Raw genomic sequence first — 8398 nt, 5'->3', positions numbered from 1 at the left:
ACAAACTAACTCTCTCCCTTGGGCCCATTGAGCCTAGAGCGATATTTTTGGCCTAAACATTGATATTTTCTTGACCTCGTTGCTTTTATTATTATTTTATGTGTATTATACTCTTCCATCTAGAATCATCTCTAACATTTTTTATACAACAAATATGAAGATGAGAATTGAACTCCAGCCTCATGAGAGGTAGCACATGTCAATTATAGTTGAAATATGTTGATTTTGAAATTTGAGATAATAATTAATGTCTTTACTCGGTGAACTATGTTTGAGTTCACAAGAAAATTATACATTGATAAAATTTGGTATAATCAGTCATGTTTACTGAACTGTAATTAAAAATTGATGTAATTGAAATGAGATTTCATTGATGGATGAAGTGTAATAAACCTGAATCGCAAACATAATTAGATTGTTTTTTATTGTGTTTATCTAAAATTATGAATCTATCACATTTTACTATTACCATTATCGTAATCGTTACTGCTTGACCCTAATGGTAACAGTAACAGTAAAGGTAATGGTAATAATAAATGTGACAGATTTATGATTTTCATTAACAATATCGGTAACGATAATAGTAAAAGTAGTGGGTCCCATAATTTTCAATCACAATTAGATTGAGCACTTTCAATTCCTCAATTAAATTACATGATTTGATTACAAGTTTTGATGTGGGCTCTACAATTCATTACGATTATGAAATGCAGGTAAACAACAATAAAAGTCATCAACCGGATCCGACTTTTTTACATTACCATTGATGGATTACCTTTCACATGGGGTAAGATGGCCTAATCAACAATGTGGGGTTAAACCTATCAACATCCATGTAATGTAGACCAATCAAAATAAAAGTGGGATTCTTGAATCAAGTCTAAATTCAAATATTAAGTCATGTTTCGTAGATAATTTGAAAACGGAAATTTGAAACAAATGATTAAATGAAAACAGAGTTGTATTTCATGTTTTCAGATACGTGTGTTGTAGCATATTCAGAAATTGGATTCTAGTTTAAATAATTGTAAACTAGTTACAGTTACCCATAGAATATTAGTTGACAATAAATTTTTATTAATTTATTTATAAACATGTTTTAGGTTAAAAAATGTGACATCTCAACTTTTTGTGTAATTTAAATTTAGTTATTTTATAATATTTTAGGGTTATTTTGGATTTTTGGAGGTTTGTGAAAGGATAATTCAATTTTAATTTTGGAATTTAAATTTGATTAAGAAAAATTTGGAATTTATAAAATTGTTTCAGTTTTAATTTTATTTGGAAATTTTGAATTAAAAGTGGGAGTTTTTTTATTATTATTATTTTTTTAGATTTTTTTTGGAGAAGATAATTAGAATTAAATCGATTTATTGAGATATTGGATTTGAAATTATTTTTTCAAAAAGGTTTGAGATTTTAATATCCAAAGAAAATTTTGGATATTTGAATTTTGGAAAAGGAAAAGGAAAGGGGTTTGAGTTGTTATAAATAAGTGACTGTGTTAAGGTTTTATTTTTAAGTTAAAAAAAGAAAGAAAGAAAAAAAATAAATTAGAAAATAAAGAAAAAACAAGTAAAAAAAAATTAAAAAAAGAAAAAAGAAAAAAGGAAAAATCTTTTTTTTTTCTTCTTCTGTATGCACGCAAAGAAGACCATCCCCCACCCCCTATTTTTCCGTTAGTTCAAACCAAGCTCTAGCATCCCCCACCCCCTATTTTTCCGTTGTGTCGTTCTTTCATTTCTGTCGTCATAAGCCGCCAGCCATCGTCGTCGCTCCCTTCACGCCGCTCGTCGCCGACTTGGGCCCTAGGTCGCTCACTCCAACCGTACCTCCTTCAACTCCAGCCACCACCAAAGGTCATGTGAGCGTCGGTCATTCTCGAGCACTAGATTTGGAGTTTGGAAAATTTTACAAAGTGATCCAAAAACCAAAAACTTTTCTACCAATACCCTTCTAAAAACTTTTCTATCACTTACCTTTTGTCCATGCAAAATTCTAAACTTACCCTCAATTTTAAAAAGCCTTCAAACTAAAGTCACATCTTCTTCCTTCAACCATTTCCCAAGTATTCAATATGTATTCAATGCAACACAAACATTCCACCGAAACATTTATTGTTGGGTTTTATGTCCTAAAAACTCGCCGTTTGTAAAATAATAAACATTTTCTATAATCAATATACTTGTTATTGATCTCATAAATTGTATGAAAGTCTAAATCCAATACACTAAGACTCATGACTATTGTATGAGTACTTGAACTTTATGTGGAGACATAAGTGTGGATCGGGTTCGAGTAAATAGTCAAAATGATTTATGGTACATTAATGAGGTTGGGTACCTTATTCTAGTAACACCATTGGATGCGGCCTACTCTGTAGTTATTACAAAGAGTTGTAAAGTGCTACATACGATGTGATCCTAATTCGTACATGTTATGACATGAGGAATAAGGGCGTCCTATACAATGAGTTTGCATAAGATCAGAACCAAAAAATAAGTCACTCTTACTTTATAACGTTGTTTACTGTTTAAGACTGATTATTTCACCTAGATGACCTAGGTAATTCGATCTTAATCCTGAGCTAACTATGAACTCTGTTTCTTCGGGATTGCTTCTAGATTTGCATGGTTGAGGGTTGGCTCAACAGCGCTGGCTCAATAAGAATCCTATTTCAGGGGTAAGACTGGATAGATAGTTAGGGACATGGGGTGCAAGACGGAGTTCACGCCTACCCGATTAAGGAACAGAAGAAAGGTTGTTCTCTCAAGTACTGAATCTAGGTCTTGAACAAGGGGCCCCACCCTCTTACTAGGCTGAGAGAGTTTGGTTTGGTGATTGGATCACAAACCAGTTGTTCATTAGAGGATCAGTAGGGACTTGAAGAATAAGACATAATCTCGAGGGTAAAACAGATATTTGACCCAGCCGTTATTACGAACAACCTGTGAAGGGTCAACTTAAATCATGTGGACATAATATATCTACAGGAGTGCAACTATGGGCTTTAGTGGAGTGACCCATTAGTTAACGAATGAGAATTAATTTGGTCTAATGAGTTTAGTCGATTAATCTCAGATCGTTGGAATATATGATCTGTAGGTCCGCGAAGTACCCCTACTAGCTCGTAATGGACTAGCTCTAGAATAGCGTGATATGTTAATTAGAAACGTTCAAATTAGAATTAAGAGAATTAGTAATTATATGAGATATAATTACATGTTTAATTTTAGAATTAAACAGAATAGAAGAATTTATATATTTAAATATGATTTAAATATATAAAGATGGATATGTGTTAAAATTAATTTAATAATTTATATTAAATTAATTAAGTTTTGATTAATAATTAATTTATGAAATTAATTAATTTTTAATTTTTAAAATCAAAATAGATTTTATAAAATCAAAATTTGATTTTTAGATAAAATTGGAAAATTGGAAAACAAAACATACTTAAATGGAAAATGAAGTTTTTCCATTATCCATCTTTGAAGTAGCTCACACATGAAGTAACATCTTGACCCTGTCTTCTCTTAGCATGAGCTGTAACTCATGCAACTCTTCTCTTTTCATGTTGATTTGCAATATAATGAAGAGATTGGAGTGAAAATCGGGCATGCAATCTATAGTGAATTTTAGAGAAAATTTGATTTGAAGAATGGTTATTCAACAAGGTTGCTGCAGTGAGCTTTTTTCCTTCATCCCTTGATTCAAGCTTGTTTTGAGTCCCACAACTCAATTTAGAGCACCAAGAGAATAGTGGGGAAGATCTTGAGGTGGTCTACAACAAGATATGGAGAAGATTGCAGCTGGAGAAGGAGCTTTGAATAAGTTCTACAAGAAGTATGTCTTGAAATCCATTTTTTCTGTAGAAGCATGCTTTATATTTTGCCAAAATTAGTGAATTTTAATGCTTAGATGATCTTTGTGCTTCTGCTGTTGTTGATACAATCCTACATTTATTCCCATAATTCTACCAATCACATTTGTTCCTAACTAATATTCTACCAATAGAAGGTCACTCTCAGTATTCACTTTCTATCAAACTCTCAATGAAATTCTCCCATTGTTCTCTCAAAGTATTATCCCAGAGTTTTAATCTAACATCTTCGTCGATCACTTTCATCGTCAGATTCAGAAATGGGGAGAATGTAATTGATATTCGATATTTCTTGTCCCATATCGCTTTTATAATAATTGTCATTTAGCGTTAAATGAATGATCGTATAGTAATATATACACAATCGTTTGTTACAATATAAACAATCGTTCATGAATTACTAGGCAATCATGTAGTAAGTTATAAACGATCATGTAGTAATTTATAAAAGATCGTTTAGTACTGTATAAGAGATCGTGTAGTACTATATAAACGATTGTATAGTACTATATAAACAATCATGTAATACTGTATAAACAATCCTTCAGAAATTTATATGATAGCATAAACAATACTAAGCGAATATTTATAAATAGTTGGGCGATTACTTATCAATTACTGGGCGATTGCTAAAACTTTATGGGACATTGCTTAAGATTTGCTTATCCCATTGCAGATTAATGTCAGTACTTTGCATCTTTGTACGATATGGTGGGGATTGGATGGGTCCGGAAGAAATTATGTTGGAGGTCATATAAAAAGTCAGAAAGTCAGAAATGATATAACAGTCAGTGAATTAGTGAGTATTATGCATCAGCGTCTGAATATCGATCTGGATATTTTTTATATACACATCAAATGTTTTTACAATTATTGGTCCCAGCTCCCCCGATTGACATAATCGATGATGAAGATCTTAGCTTTTTCTTAGAAGGAAGTGATGCATCCTGGATGTCATTATTTTTATCAGTTACACCTTGCAAAAGTCATGGAGTGCATACAGACGATATATACCAACATTGCAATCCAACTAATCAACCCATTTCAACCATTCAAAACTTTGTGTTTGCAACCATTCCAACACGTAATATTCACACCATGTCTTCACTGGATGATCATATTAAGCCATGTAACTTGAGGATGACCCAAGTGAAGCTTGGTTCGGTCACAACAATGAACCCAAATGTACTTCACAGTTTGATACTGAATATGGATATCGACAATCTTTAGGAACACAAACTTCTTTAACACTTTACATCCATGTTCCAACTCCACCTACTTCCGTCCCACCAGTTGTGATGCCTTCAGTCCAAAAGCATTCCACCATTCCAATCCAACCATTGGTAGATATACCTAGACCGTCAGAGGGCCCTTCGTATGACGACCTCATCAAAATACCTCATGACTGTCTAAATGACGAGGATATAAAGGTCGGTCAAATTTTCTTTTCGAAATATGATTTGTTAGTTAAATTATCGATGTTTGCAATAAGAAAGAATTTTGACTACCGTGTAAAAAAGTCAATAAAGAGCTTTCCTATCTGATTTTTGGTTGAGGAATGCAAATGGATGGTTCGTGCAAAAAAAAAAAAAAAAAAAAAAAAAAAAAAAAAAAAAGAAGAAAGAAAATGATTCCTTTAAAGTGATGAAATATCCAAACGAACATATATGTTCTCTTAAAATGAGAATGGGTAATCATCAACAAGCAAAAAGTTAGATTATTAGACATTTAATCAAGTCCAAATACGAACATTTTGGTCAAACATACTGCCGAGGAATATAATTGAAAATGTACGACGAGATTATGGAGTGAACATAAGTTACGAGTGAGCTTATCATGCTAGAGAATATGGATTGGTGTTCGCATGAGGGTTGCCGGAAGGATCATATGCTATTGTTAAGGCATATGACGAGGCACTTAAGCTTGCAAATCTAGGTACGATCTTTGAGGTTGAAGTAGAGGACGGACAATACTTTAAGTACGTCTTCATGGCACTTGGTCCGTTGTATCAGGGGGTTTTTTAACTGCATTGTTGTTGATGGGACCCATTTGCACAAGAAATAAAGGTGTGTTGTTAATAGCAACGTGTATTGATGATAATAATAACATATATACTATCGCCTTCAGTGTTGTAGATGGTGAGAATGGTACATCATGGACTTGGTTCATGACTTATTTGAAGGCTTTGATAGGTGACATTCCCAATTTAGTGATTATATCAGATCATCACATCTCAATTGCAAAGGCTGTCTCAAGTATATTCCCTTTTGCATTTCATGCCCTATGTTATATCCATATTCAGAATCTTTCAAATCACGACAACGGTGGCAAGCACATTGAGACGACCGACGAGAAATCTGCGATGAGTGCCCAGCTGAAGTTCATAGGAAGGGAAACGGGAGAAAATTTGAGAGAAAATTCTTCGAAGAGAAATTCATTGAGAAGGAAATAAAGGAAATGAAGGGATCTATTGTTGTAAAGTATTTGTAGAGGCATGCGATACCAAACGGTTTGAAGGCTTTTTAAAATTGGGGGTAATTTTGGAATTTCGCATAGGCAAAAGATCAGTGGTAGAAAAGTTTTTAAGAAAATGTCATTGGTAGAAAAGTTTTTGGTTTTTGGGTTATTTTGTGAAATTTTTCCTAGAGTTTCTGTGCAGCCTTTTTTTCTCTTTAGTCGTTCGTCACTCGTCAATTAGAGCTCATCCACGCACCGCCCATTGCATAGCCATCCACCCACTGCCGCACCGGTTTGCAATCGTCCGCTACTAGCAAGCCACTGTTTTGTGTCGGAATCTTGATGTTGGATATTAGATTCAAGATTTGGAAGATTTAGAGGTATTGTCCATCAAGATAGAGATTAATTTTAGCAGAAATTTGTTAAAGTTTGTTAAGTTTTGGTGAGTTTTATCACTTTGGATCTTTTTTATTAGGGGAAAATATTGAAAATTAAGTTATTAAATGTTGGATTTGATTTATGTTTAGGTTGGTCAACAGAATTGGGTTTTCTAATTAATTTTAGACCAAGCCACGATTTAAGTAAAGTTAAATTAGAGATCTTTGATTAAATTGGTTAATTGGAGTTAGACCCAAAAGATTAATTTAAATAACGGAATTATTATTTTAGGTGTTGCTTCAAGGTGTTGTTTTGCAAGGAAAACGATAAGCTTGCTTGGGTTTATTTGGTTTTAATTTTGAAGTAATTAACCTTACTATTGGAATCGCCTTTGTGTTAGGTGATAAATTGAAGAATGAGTATGAGAATTCTAAGACTGTTTGCATCGAGATGCATGAGGATAAATGAGTTGATCTTAATTGTGTTTTGAAGTATGTTATGAGTGCAAGCATGAACTAAGTAAAGGATCCCTAAGGTCCATAACGGAAGTGGGGATGATTCCAAAACTATTTTCACAGGATAAAATTTTTACAGAACATAAATTATACATTAAAAAGATAATTTACAACATGCTATTGTAAAAGAAAAGAGAGAATTAGGGTTTAAAAACTCATACCTTTGAAAAACAAATTTCTTCAAGTGAAAACCTTGACCCAAATCGTCACGAACGAATCGATCTCTAAATGGCCACCGCCACGAAAAATTTCTTCTGTATTCTTTGAGATGAGAATCTCTAAGGAGTAGACTCTTAGGTTTTTGGAAGAGAGAGTGACAAATTGAAAGTAGGAGAGTTTCTGTAAAAACAATTTCTCAGAAAGAGCTCTTTTTTCTGTCTTCTATGAAAAACGATGAAGACATGAACAGACTCCTCACATGCTTGAGAGAATTAAAAGGGAGAGTCCCAATTTTAAATTAAAAAAATTAATTTATTTAACTAATATATAAATACATGATAACTACCTTATCATATATTATATATATTGAACTATATGTTATATCAAATATAACACATAACCTATAGTTTTTATAGTTTTATATTGTATCAAATACAATATAATCTATAGTTTTAATTCTCTCATCAATGGTATTTAATATAAATCTCATTTATATTAAATTCAATTATATATATCCAATTCACATAATTAATATTTGAATCATATTCAAATATTTATGTCTGTCAACTAAACTTTATATTATAATGTATCAAATAGATTATAATAATTATATCATATATAATTAAATTAAATTAATTATATCACATTTAATTTGAACAATTCAAATTAATCCAAAATTGATTCTCATTAAATCCCTATTGAGTTACAGAGGGGATCTCATGGACTTATAATTTGAAGTTCCAATCATATTTTGATAATTAATTAAATTATCCAACATCTATTAACTGTCGGTCACTCCACTAAAGACCGACAGCTACACTCTTCGCACTACATATATATTTTTATGTCCATTGGGTATTAGGGGTAGAAACGGTTCGTTTCGATTCGGTTTTGTGGTTAAACCGAACCGAACCGATTTATTGGTTTAAACTGAACTGTGGTTTGGTTCCATTTTGGCATTTTAAAAAAATTCATATTATATTTTTTTAATTAAAAAACGGTT

The sequence above is a fragment of the Benincasa hispida genome, unplaced genomic scaffold (assembly GCF_009727055.1).
Source record: "Benincasa hispida cultivar B227 unplaced genomic scaffold, ASM972705v1 Contig395, whole genome shotgun sequence".
NCBI lineage: Eukaryota > Viridiplantae > Streptophyta > Magnoliopsida > Cucurbitales > Cucurbitaceae > Benincasa > Benincasa hispida.
Note: the sequence above shows the minus strand (reverse complement) of the source record.